Raw genomic sequence first — 14,302 nt, 5'->3', positions numbered from 1 at the left:
AAGAAAATTAAATCAAAATCAATTCCCTCAATCATTTCTAGAAAAAGTTAAACTAAAATTCAAAATGACCAAGAATATTAAATTGTACATAGGCTGCTAACATCAATAAAAGATTCACTCCTTATAATATCACTGAATTCTACACAGTTCCCAATAATACAAACTATATTATAGCTATTAAAACCTAGATTTGCATAGTGATTATTTGTCCATAGAACCTAATTTCCTTTTATGAATGTTACTCTTCTCAGAATTCCTACTTTGGATGGAAACTGATGCAAGGGGACAGAATTTTATTCTTAACCCAAGCTCAAAGGAAAGTATTATTTGTGAAATGACAGCCCTGAAACAAAGGTCTCAAATTCCCTGGCCAATGTCTTCCACTCTAAGTATGTCCCCACCAACTCCTTTTTGATTGAAGATTCCAGAAATATTCCTGCATAGTTTGCTGCCACTCTTTGTTCTGCCAAGACAAGAGGTAGCTACAAGCCTGAGGTCACAGTGGGAATTCACCCTAGCCAAATTAATGCCAGAAGATGCAATGATATCACTGCCTTCAGCCAAATGGTTGCTCACATGGTCTCCAAGCAATAATTTTGCTCCATGGTTTTGAAGCAGTATAGGAAATTCTGCTCAAGCCTCTAACTATGAGAAAAAGGACCACAAAAGACAAAATCAGGGCTATATTTTGCTCTGTCACTTAAAATTCTTCCCTACTGACCGCACTGTTTACTTGCTTTTCCAATTAGGATACTATTTATTTTTTACCTAAATGGTTTCTGACATAATAACAAATTTCTTCTTCAGAAGATTTGTTCTCTAGTAGTCAGCTGATTTTTGTCCACAGCCTTCCTCTGACTTAAATCAGGACTCGTATTCTATGTGTGGATCCCAATGACACCTTGGCAACAAGCTCTTGAAACTTCCCAGGCAAGACCACTCCTTCTGCCTCTTCTGCCTGGCCTTTCATTGGCCTTTATGGTTGAAGCCTTTAGCAATCTGTATTTTGCTTTGACATTATCAAGTAGTCAGCACCTTGACCCTTTCCTTCTCACCACCATCTCCTGTAGTAACATGTTTAGTATTACTTTCCTTATAGTGCAGCTTGAGTCTGTTCAAGTCTTCCAATAACACACCCTCCTCTCAAATCACAATCTTGTCCTTGGCCTAATGAAGGTAAACTCTCCATAGGGTATATTTTCTATAATCAAATATGCCACAGAAGTGACATATTTAATACTCAGATATTTTGTTTAGCACAAAATACTCAGATATTTTGTTGGCACATTGACATTAACAAAAAAAAAATTAAATTTAGATGCCTTTGACACCACCACTCACTATTGCCTTTTGCTAAGCCCATTCACAAAGGACATTGTCCTTTGAATATGCACTCTCTAGGTTAATGATGAGTATAAGAAAGAATACCATGCTCTGGTTCACCTTCTCCACCCTCTTAAATTCAAACATCTGCCAACTGTGTTTGAGGAAATCCAGACTTACAATGAGGCTGGAAGACCTACCTTATAACTTTGACTGATTGGAAGATTGAGGAAGAATCCTTGATTTCATAAGATCAGTGGAAAACAGAAAAGTAAGGAGAAGACGTTACAGAGAGCAAATGAATGTGCACAGGATGGTGAAGAAGAGAGCTCTCAACTCATTTCAGGAATTCTATCATTATTGTAACCCCAGTTAACTCTGAAAAAGAGTATCAGTAAATATTTAATTGAACAGAATTAAAATATTATTAAGACATAGCTCCTCAGAAATTGGAGGGCTGCCTATGCCTGCATCTTTCTCTAATTCAGTTATTATTTTTTAGCCTTTTAAAAAGTAATTAAGCCATATTTCCTCAAGAGAAATCTTACAGATAACCCCAACATTAAAAAATAATATAAAGCTTCTCTGGTTGAATAAAAGTGGGAGGCATTGTCTCATTAGCCTCTTTCTTGACACTCTAAACCACTACAACCCTGCCATATCCCCTGAGAAAAACTTGATTATCTCTTCTTTCTTTGCCTTTATATTTAGGTCTTCACCAGTGTCTAGTACTGGCCTACTGCTCTGACTTGTACCATACTTGCCTTAGTTGGCTTCTTAATCTGTTCTGTAACCTAATTCTCACCTGGCCTTTATTTGGAACACTGAAGTGCTAGTTAATAAACATGGCCGGGCTTCCCTGGTGGCGCAGTGGCTGGGAGTCTGGCTGCTGATGCCGGGGACGCGGGTTCGTGCCCGGGTCTGGGAGGATCCCACATGCCATGGAGCAGCTGGGCCTGTGAGCCATGGCCGCTGGGCCTGCGTGTCCGGAGCCTGTGCTCCACGACTGGAGAGGCCACAGCAGTGAGAGGCCCGTGTACCGCAAAAAATAAATAAATAAAAATAAAAATAAATAAGTAAACATGGCTGATAACTGTCACCTACCTTTACCGTTGTTTAAATTTACAGTCTAGGGCCTCCCTGGTGGCGCAGTGGTTGAGAGTCCGCCTGCCGACGCAGGGGATACGGGTTCGTGCCCCGGTCTGGGAGGATCCCATATGCCGCGGAGCGGCTGGGCCCGTGAGCCATGGCTGCTGAGCCTGCGCGTCCGGAGCCTGTGCTCCGCAACGGGAGAGGCCACAACAGTGAGAGGCCCGCATACCACAAAAAAAAAAAAAAAAAAAAAAAAAAAAAAAAAAAAAAAAAAAAAAAATTTACAGTCTATTTCCTCATCACATGACCTTCCAAATTTAACTGGATTCAGTTTGTGTGTGTGTGTGTGCATGACATGGGAAGGGAACCATTACAATAAAAGTGAATTATGAGATTCAGTCTAGGTATAAATGAGAGCACTTACACATTTTACCTAATTCAGGTTATTTTAATTAAGTTTAAAGCAGTGAACTGTCTGTCATCAATTTCAAATTTTCCAGGTTCCTCTGCTAGACCTTGTCACTTAGGATTTTAGTTATATGGCCCACTGATTTCCATCTCTTCTCTCAACTCACACCATACAGAAATACACACCTGCTTTATGATGAGCTACTCAGAACTCACCTATTCTCTATTACTCCCATTTGGACTTGAAAATAATCCTGTTTATCACCTAGACTTATTTTTCTCAAACCTGATAGTGATTACCTAGTTTTTAATCTTGATAATTAAATATCATGTCCATTGCTGAGAGTATTCTTCATGAGTGTTTTAAACTCGGGGTGTTCTCTGTGGATTTTTTATCTTATATGAATTTCTGCTAATAGAATAATAATCTCATGGAATTGTGGAATAGACTTAAAATTTCTCCAAAATCCATTTTCTTTACTTCCTTTTCTTTCTTTTTTAGCAATGAAACGTTTTCAAGTAGGCTCATAACCTAAACTTGCAGTTAAGTAAGATTGAATGACCAAAATCCATAAGATAAAATATGAGCTGAAATAATGTGAACAACTTCTGGATCACGCTACTAAAGGGATATGGCATGCATTAGACATCTTTTTTCTTCTTTGCTTTCTCACTGATTTGTGGTTTTTAAAAACCTTTTGTTAAATAAATTTTTTATTTAGAACAGTTGAAGATTTTTGGAAAAATTATGAAAATAGTACAAAAACTAACACACAAATTCCATTATTATTAAAATCTTATATCATTATGGTACAATTGCTGCAATTTATTAACCAATATTGATACATTATTATTAACTAAAGACTATACTTTGTTCATATACTCTTAGTTTTTACCTAAAGTTCTTTTTCTTTTCCAGGATTCCACCCCAGATACCACATTACTTTTACTACTCATATCTCCTTAAGCTCTTTCTGGCTGTGAGAGTCTTATTCTTGATGACCTTTATAGTTTTGAGAAGGATCATTCAGGTATTTTGCAGTATGTGCCTCAATTAGAATTTGTATGATGTTTCCTTCATGTTTAAACTGGAGTTATGTATTTTAGAAGGAAGAAAAAAGAAGTAAAGTCCCATTCTCATCACATGATACCAAGTGTGCATATTTTTAAATATTATTTATTAATGTTGATGTTAAACTTAATCACCTGGTTGTAGTTGCTCCTTATAATGCCGTTTCTAGTATGCCTCTTTAGATACTCTACTATGTGCTAGCCACACTTAAGTGGGAATTAATCTCAAACTCCTTTAGAGTGAAGTATCTACATACTTTTAAAAATTCTTCTACAAAGGAGTTTGTATATTTTCCTCCATTTATTTATGTATTTAATCATTTACTTATATCAGTTTGGACTCATGAATATTTATTTCATAAGATGCTGCACCATTTTGTTGCTAAAATTGTTTCAGCTTTGGTCATTAGGAATCTTTTCATTTGGCTCCCATGTCTTAGTGCAATAGCTAGGACTTCTAGTACAATATTGAATTGGAGTGATGAGAGAGGAATATCCCTGCCTTATTCCATGATCTAGTTTCTCCCCATTAATTAAGAATGTTAGTTGTAAGGACTTTTGTAGATGTTCTGTATAAACTTGAGGGCTTTTCTCTGTATTCTTAGTTTGTTAAGAGTTTTTATTATGAATGTGTGGTCGTTTTGCAAAATTCTTTTTCTGCATCAATTGATATGTTCACATTATTTTTCTTCTTTAGTCTGTCAATATGGTGGATAACATTGATTGATTTTCTAATATTGAACCAGCCTTTCATACCTGGAATAAGTCACACTTGTTTTTTTATGCATTGTAGGGTTTGATTTGCTAATATATGTTCATTAGAGATATTGGTCTGTAGTTATTCTCTAATACAACATCTTTATGTGGTTTTGTTGTAAGAGTAATGCTGACTTCACAGAATAAGTTCAAAGTGTTACTTATACTTCTATTTTCTGGAAGATATTTTGGATAATTGTCATATTTCTTCCCTGAGACTTCATCAATGAAATAATCTGAGCCTAGTGGGTTTTTTTTTTTTTTGGATAGTTATTACCTACTGATTTAATTCATTGAATAGATATAGATAATCTTATTTGGATGATCTATTTCTCCTTGTGTGACTTTTGTTGGTTTATGCCTTCCAAGGAATTTATTGCATGTAAGACATCAAATTGGTGGCCATAGTGTTGTTTGTAATACCACTTTATAATCTTTTTTATGTCCATGAGGTCAGTAGTGATGACCTCTTGTTCATTTCTGATTTTTCTTTTAGATAGACTTAAACTGCTTTTCTTCATCTAGTTTCCTGATGTAGAAGCTTAGGATATTGGTTTTAGATTTTCTTTCTTTCCTTAAATATACATTTTAATGCTATAAATTTTCCTCTAAGCACTGCATTTTCTGCATCCCACAAATTTTGATAAGTTGTCTTTTACTTTCCATTTAGTCCAAAATAGTGATTAATTCCTAAGATATCTTCTTTGACCCGTGTGTTATTTAGAAACCTGCTGTTTAATTTCCAAGTATTTGGAGATTTTCCAGCTATCTTTCTGTTGTTGATTCTAGTTCCAATGTGGTCTGAAAACATACTTTATATGATTTCAGCTCTTTTCAATTTGTTAAAGCTTTATTCACTTATTATATGATAGTGTAATCAAGAGCTAAAAATAGATGCTAGCTCCATAGTGTTTCATTTTTTCTCCACACAATGATAAAGAGTGATGGTAAGATAATATGCAGCCCAGGTAAAGGGAATCATCTCATTGCTAAGAAGCCCTAAGCACAAGTCTCCTTTTTCTAGAACTAAGGTGGTAGAGAGAAGGAGAGGAATAAGGGGAAGGGCTACAAGTGGAAAAGTACTGATTCAGAGTGGGAAAAAGTACTTCAGCCAAGGTCTTATGATAAGAAGGTCTCAAAGAGGCCCTTGGGAAGTGCATCAGCCAAGGCCCTCAGTAAGAAGGCCTCCAGATGGAGGCATCTGGGCTAGAAATGCAGATATGACCCAAGGAGGGGGTTTCTAAGTGCATTCCTGCAATTCCTTCCAAAGAAATGCAATTGGCTGGCAGTGTACCAAGTCTACTATGGGGAGGACAGCCTCCTCCTCTCCCCACACACCTGACAGGCAAATCTTGTAATTGCCTATGTCTGGACCCAAAATATCATACATAGGGTTTTGACCTGGAGCCAGACTCATCAACACCCTATAATTTTTGCTGAAAACCAGGTGTCTTGTTTTCAGTAATAAAAATTGAGATCAATAGGCTTACAGTGTGAGGATTTATGTTAATCTGGCTAGAAGCTGGGCTGTGTTTAATGTTTGCTCTAGATATAGGTACCAAAGTCTTCAAATAACTTGTGTCATTGGTGGTATAGTGGTGAGCATAGCTGCCTTCCAAAGTCTTAAAATTCCTCTAGTATCCTTGCTTTTGTCTCGCCTCTTGAGGACTTTAGGTTATCCTTAGGACTTCTCAGAAAATTCTTTTGTTTTGCAGCTCTTTCAGCTGTAATCCACTATTATGCTGTGGCTCTCTTGGTGTGATGATCACTGAGATAACAAACATCTCTCTTCTAATACTTTTGCTTCTTTGGCTCATATTGACATAGTGCCAATTTAGACCACAAAATAAAAGTCACTTTTTGGAACTGGCAGTGCACTTCAGGACATTCACACAAAGATAAATGACTATGTGTGGCCGTCATCCAAGTCCTAACTCTCCCCTAGAATATATGTGTGGATTCTTTGGAAAGGATGAAAAAGAGCCTTCCTATTGCAGTTTCCTATTGTGGAAGATCTCTACTCCACCACTTCTTGTTGCTGGGGTACCTTCAAGCAGTGAATATCCTTCTTGGTTGAAAAATTGAGAAGATAGAGCCAGCTGTCTTTCTTGGTGATTATTTGACTTAAGCAAACTCCCTATCTATTCAATTTTAAATGGCAAGTGTGAGGAGGAAGACAGCTTCCTTCTCTCTTGACTTCACTAACTCTTTTCTAGTCCTTTTCCTTTGTTTAATTAACACAGAGCTGTTCAGCAAGTCTGCTGGCTAAACAGATGTGTCTCTTGAGGTCTCTTCCTTATTCTGTCACCTTGAATTCTGCATGCCTCGAAGACTTTAGTTTCCTATCTCTCTAATTCTCCTTTCCTATTGATTTGAGTTTAGGGTGATGTTAAGGGCTATAAGACCATTTCTGGTGACTCTTAAGTCCAAAAGGAAACAGAGAAGTGTTTGCCCCCACTGCTGCAGTCTCTCTGAACTTAGAATATTGGGTGTTTAGTACTTCAGTGTTCAGGTTTAGTCCTTAATTGTAATTCAGAAAGAAACAGAAAAATATAATAATCTTGTTATGATTTTTAAATAAAAGGCTTTGCTGGTAGTTGATGATTTTCTTTTTACCCAATTTCTGATTCTTTAGAAATATATAATAAAGGATTCTCTTTTAAACAAATTCCTCTGAAATGTAATTCCTCTCACAAAGTCAGAGCATCTATAATTTGGTCTGCCCTTTTTCACAGATAGCATTTAAGTTTATCTTACTAATATTCAAGAAATGAGAGTCCACATTTTTAAAGGTCTGAAAACATTCATCTTAATTTTAAAGACACATTTTCTAAATCTTTTGAAATCTCAAAAACCTTTCAACAGTAATTATTCACTGACAGATCAACATTCTGTAATCATCTTATTTAGAGCATGGCATGCAAATCCAGACTCTAGTGGTTGCAACAATATTTAGTAATTTATGAACTATGAAGAAAACAAACGATGGGCTTTCAGTCTGTCGGTGGTCTGCTTAAGAGAGTAGCCTAATGAACCACACATCGGGCTTGGAGTTTCACTTTATCTAATCAGTGAAGGGACCTTGTAGGTATAATCTACATGTCCATTTTCTTACATATCAAATGACCAAATTCTACTGGAAAAGGAAGGGAGAACTATCCGACTAACAAGAGAAAATCACTGTAACTAACCAAAACATAAAGCAATGTTAAAATTATAACTAAAAAACAGAGTATAGACAGTAAAGGCTTGATCACTTTTTTAAAATGAAACTTCATGGGGAAAACACTTATTAATTAAAAAAATGGTGGGAATGGCTATAAATCTGATTCAAACATTTCATGTATTTACCAAAAGCAAAATAAGCTTACTTAAATATCAATCTCCACAATTACATTTAAAATGACTTTGTACGTTTTCGATAGTGCTTTACATATAAAGAAGGTTCATTTATCTACAGTGTCAAAATCAGAGAGAATCTGATACATTAAGGATCACTTTACAGAATCTTAGTTGTCTCTTACAGCAAATAAAGTTCCATTTGCCCATTTAAAATGCTGAATTTTTAATATGGCCCTCTGCTCTTCCTCTGTCTCCTTTTCCCTTCAGCCCAGAGTCCAGGTCACATCTAAAAATCCATTAACTTCCACAACATGTCACAGAATAGGAATGCTCTTGGCTGGGTGGGGGAAAGAAGGAATTCTTGTCCTACCACTGACCTTTGTGTCAAATGTAAGGATAGCTTCACAGTTTTATCTTTTCTCACCATGCACATTTCACATGATTAAGTTCACTCATATACTTTTTCCAAATAAAGATTTGAGTTTGACCTGAACTCTCTGATATAGAGACAATCTTTCTTACAATGGCCATTTAGGACAAGTCTCCACCAAGTAAAAACTGAAGGAAGCCTCTGAGGGAGAATTTGGGAACTTGAATTCAAGCATAATAGTGTTTTTAAAGAGAAATGTGAAGTAATTTTTTCACAGATTTTTTTAGGTTGGTCATAGAATATTATTCACATTTTAATGGGTACTTTGAAGTGCAGATTTTTTTCATAAAATACTAAATCATGCAAATATTTTCCCCAAAAATGCATATAAAATTTTGTTTTAAAATAATTGAGATGAGAATAATGAAGTGAGAAGAGTATTGATAACTATTATGTAATTATTGGTTACTACATGATAGCTACTTCTAACATTTTAAGTATTTTATACATCATTTAATCCCAACAATAATAGACTATGGCAGTTATCATTTCCTTATTTCCAGATGTTAAAATGTAAGCTCAAAGAAGCTAAGTGACTTGGTGATAAATAGCAAAGTCAGAAATCCAACCTAGTTACGCTTCACTCCATAGCCTGCTCTCCTAACCACTCTTCTAATGTGTTTGTGAATAAATGTTGTTTACAAACGAATTTCAAGAGCACAGATGTTTAATAAAGAGAGATTTCAAGATTTAAAAAATGCTTCTCTTATAGATCTAAAATTTAAGCTAGATGATGCAAAATAAGAGCACTTTCTAACACAACTTAAATTATTTGGTGTGCTATTATTGCAAAAGGCATTATTTTCTCTTTGAAGAGTGATCTCTAGCATCATTGATAACAGAAAGAAAAATCAACAAATTTGTCTTGGAAAAAAATAAAGTCTTTTAAATCACTTAATGCTTGACTTTTTTTTTTTTTTTTTTTTTTTTTTTTTGCGGTACGCGGGCCTCTCACTGTTGTGGCCTCTCCCGTTGCGGAGCACAGGCTCTGGATGCGCAGGCTCAGCGGCCATGGCTCACGGGCCCAGCTGCTCTGCGGCATGTGGGATCTTCCCAGACCGGGGCACGAACCCGTGTCCCCTGCATTGGCAGGCGGACTCTCCACCACTGCGCCACCAGGGAAGCCCCAATGCTTGACATTTTTTCCCTCATCTTGATCAAATTAATGAGTTTATTGTATAAATATACATAACAAATATAGGGTATGTTTTAGTCAAGACCTCAAAAATACCCTGTGGTCTAATATTCATCTTATAGTTAGAATTCCAAACCCATTCCTCAATCTCTCTTAATATCTCTGACTTACTTTTGAAATACAGAAAGCTTTTTAACTATTACTATTAGCATTGTTAAAGGTATATAAAACAAACTAATGTTAAGTATGTTTTTCTTCTCCCCAATCCTGTAGCAAGAAGTGTATATTGGAAAGGACAAACACTTTCAGATGGTATTATAAAGGTTTACAAAGCGTGCCGTTTCTGTACAGAATGGGAAGCCACTCCTTTTTATGGAAATTTTTGTATCATAATACATGAATTTTTGCTTGAGTGATGAGACAACAATTTTCTTTTCTTTATGATTGAAATTACCTGCAGATCATCTTAACTCCATCTAACTATAACAATAAATGACTTAAAAGAAAAAAAGGAGTCACCTGCCAGATTTCACATAGAGCCTAGATATATATATATATTTTTTTACTAACACACTTCTCTGTTTTATTTTCCAAAATTGTTAAAAATACACAGAACATATCTGGAAAGGAGAACAGAGATAACTCAGAAGGGACAGTTTCAGTAAGGGATATATTTTTTCATGAATTATGGTCGCAGTACAACCCCAAGTTCTACCCCAAGTAGAACCTCATGCCTCTAGGCCTAAGAGACCAAATTCAAATCCTCCATGAGAAAATGCTCAGGGAATAACAGTATATTGAACAAGTTGGATTTGTGACATAATCAAACCAAATTTATTTTGTTTCCCACTGTTCCTTTAAAATGTATTAGTGGAAGTAATCATCTCCTTCATCTGGATTAAACATAGAAAAGCCCCATGATTTTATGATTTTTCTCTCAGGCAGTAGAATACACAGTTTTATAGGGCCTAAAGCTTAGATAGTTTGAGGTGACTTCCTTAAGGAAATGAACACTGAAATACAAATTACACTAAAAATGAATATTTATTCAGAAGGAGAAAACAAATCATAAGAACATGCACATTTCTAAAACTTTTCAAATACCACAAACATCACAAATCTTCATCCTCACAAAACATCTCTACTGTATTTGTATGAGTTACTTGTCCGAAACATCTGTGTAATACTTTTTTTCCTTACATTTTTTGGCAACATTCCCTTTGATTACCTTCACATTTCAGCAATTTTGTGATGTCATTTTTTTATTGTAATATACATCAGTTTTTAATCATGATTTAGCAAAAAATGAGATTCATTCTTCTTATTTTAGAAAGTTTCTTGAGCTTACATCTTGTGTTAAAATTTTAAGGTAAGTTTTAACTGGAGGAAACTTCTATTAAGTTTTCTTTACACATGAGCTGTCAGATGTGGAAGAATTTTCCACGAACCAATTTCTGAGTCTGTGTATTACAAGCCTTGTTTCTTCTTCCCGCATATTTTTGGTGCCAATAACAGCATGGAAACACCCAAGTCACAATATGACGTTATGACTGCACCCCTGTATAATGGTGCCAGATGAGTCTATGCACTGGGCAGCAGGGGGATTGCTGGCAGCCGTTTCTACACCTGCATGGCCAGCAGTACATTAACTATGCATGGAAGCAAGTAAGAACATAAATATATTCCATGGAACCCAAATGAAAGTATCAACAACTTCTCCATGGCTGGATCCTAAAAGTGTGTCCATGGTCACATAAAAGCCACTTACCTAGAAGGTAAGTGTGATAGTAGGAAGTTAGAATAGAAGGGAACAGCCATGCTGATTGTGGTTAAAATATCATTTGCAAAATTTATGAAAACCAGTGCCCATGTGATCACATTGCTAGAGCTGATTCCAGGCTCCTAGCATTGAGGATCCTGAAGCTGACATTGGTGTCTAAGTAAATATGCCTCTGCTCTTAGTTTTAATAGTACTATAGGTGGTATGCTAGGGCCAGCTAATAGGCTTGGGAGACCCAATTATGCTCTTCTCTCCCCGCTCTGGTTTCAGTGACATCATGTTGGTAGATAGAAATTGGCCATGGTGGGGAACTTACATTGCAGAAAAGGGCAAATGTCACAAATCAAGGCTTTCATTTTGGGGGGAACCACTTGTTATTAACCAGCACAGTACTTGTCCTATTGGAACTTCAAGTACACATGTAAAAAGTGGAATGAACCAGTCCAAGACATAATCAATATTCAAAATTTGAATTAACATTAAATATTCTCCTCTCCCCAAACTCCAGCATTTTTCAGATGAGGAACCTATCCTAGGAATGGGTTTTGAACTTGGGATGGCTTCTCTCTTTTGCAGTTCTATTTCTCCAGTTACCAACAGCTTTAGACTGTCTGGGGATAAACAGTAGAAAGGCAGCAGGAAGGTTTCCTATTTTTTGGTTGTATTTTATTATTTGGGCTCAAAGTTTAAACTGACTATTTTTCTTATGAGCATTTTAATTTGTTCTGTTTTGTTTTGACTTTTGCTGCATAGTCCTATTGCTGATGATGTATCTCCTTCGATTCTTTTAATCTGGGATGATTAGTGTCTATTTCTGGATAGCCATTTTCAACTTCTTCTATAACTTCTAGAAATCTCAGAGTTCACCTCTATCTTTCTGCTACTAGGGTCCTTCTACCTCATATATGCCCCCTTGAATAAGACCCCAAATAATGTTACACTGTTTCTCTCACCCATGTGGTCCACAGTCTAGCCCACAGAAAATATGCATGCCTTTCTTTCCCAGATAAATTGTGAAAGTCCAGACTGATCCGCATGCAGCCATTTCTATACCTTAACATCATGGATCACATGGTTTTCTGAGCCATGAGTCAACTATAAACCCTCTGTGTCCATCTTCCAGCTTCAGAGAACACTTTTCAAATATGCCAAGCAGGTTCAAAGAAGGCCCTCTCACTTATCTGGAGGGGAAGAAGGTTACATCCTCCTACCCCACTCTCCTTGACTGGGAGCTTGTTATGGACTGAACTCATGTGTTGAATATGTGCCTTCCAAATTCATATGTTGAAGTCCCAACCTCCAGTACCTCAGAATGTGACTGTACTTGGAAACAGGGTCTTTGAAGAGCTAATTAAGTTAAATTGAAGCCATTAGGATAGGCCTAATCTAATGTGACTGGTGTCCTTAGAAGAAGAGGAAATTCGGACTCACAAAGAGACACTAGGGGTGTGCAGAGAGAGTAGAGACCATATAAGGACACAGGAAGAGAATGGCTATTTGCAAGCCAAGAGGAAGCCTCTGGAGAAGCCAAACATGCCAACATCTTGATATTGAACTTCAAACCTTCAGAACTGTAAGAAAATAAATATTCTTGGGATTAAGACATGGATATCTCTGGGGAAGAAGAGGCATTATTCTACCTACCACATAGGCCATCAAGATATGCCATAGTCGAGAGTACTGATTTTCTATTTACACTGACCTTTGTTTGAATTCCAGGCCAGTAACAAAACATTTCTGTGACCTTAGGCAGGTTGCTTAATCTTTCTGAGTTTTCTTTTAATAGGAAAATAATAGTGCCTACCTTGTAGGTTGGTTGTTAGAGTTAGGTAAGAAAATGTTTATAATATTCTTAACATAGTGTCTGACATATAATAACTGTTCAAAAATTTCAGCTATTATAATATTTATTGTCAATAACCAAATAAAATAAACTTACCTCACATCTTCAACCATTTTACAATCAATGTTTAAATATCCCTTGACATCCGTCTTTCCTGAGCACTAGAGTAGACCAGTTTATAATCCAGACTTTCCTCAAAGCATTAACAGGAGTGTCCAACATCCTTGTAATTTCCGATTAGATATCTCACAGTAAGGCACATGTTCTAATTTATTTGGGTGATAAATTTTCCCTCTGAATTCTTAAACGTTATAAAATTTCAACCATAATAGACAATAATAGGAATTTCCTACTCACGTCTCATCTTAACCAGATAGTCTTGCTAAGCAAGTATCCTCAAAAGCAATTCTAGTTAAGCATCCTTTTAACCTTCTCCAGGATTAGGTCAGCCTTTGTTCCATCTGTTTTCTAACAGCATCTCATAGCTCACTTTACATTTTTCTTACCTCTCATTAATGAACACATTTATCCACTACTCTCCCCTGAAATACACACACACACACACACATGCAGTGCTGCCCCTTAACAGCCTAGTGAGAGAGGTAGCACCTATGATGCTCAGTAATAGACTGTTGGAATAGAAAATGAGATAATGAATGTGAATGTATTTTGAAACTATACAGTGCTCCATAAGTGTAAGACATCATATTGTTCATTGCTGATAACTGTCTTGTTAATGGAGATTTGACATGCTGAAGTGGTTAAGTATGACTCTATCTCACTACATGCATACACACCTCCCCTAAAACTGTGCTAGCCACTCTAACTTTTATGACAAAAAGGGGCTATCTGTTGTTCTCCTGGAAGAAGATTGTCTTGTTTATCACTTGGAGTAAAAGAAAAATTAAGAATGTCTTTGAAGTGATGTTATACTTAAACCCAGGGCATTCTTCCTGTGGCTATTGCCTCCATTGACCTTAAAAGAAATCTGGTAATAATGTGTGTTTTTTGATTTATATATCTGTTGCCACACTATTTCATTGCTCATTCTTGTTCCAAGTTAAATATGGAACTAAATAATGGTACTACTATTGCCTGCTATTCCTTCCTCTTAAACACAAC

Source organism: Hyperoodon ampullatus, assembly GCF_949752795.1.
Source record: "Hyperoodon ampullatus genome assembly, chromosome: 5".
Lineage (NCBI taxonomy): Eukaryota > Metazoa > Chordata > Mammalia > Artiodactyla > Ziphiidae > Hyperoodon > Hyperoodon ampullatus.
Note: the sequence above shows the minus strand (reverse complement) of the source record.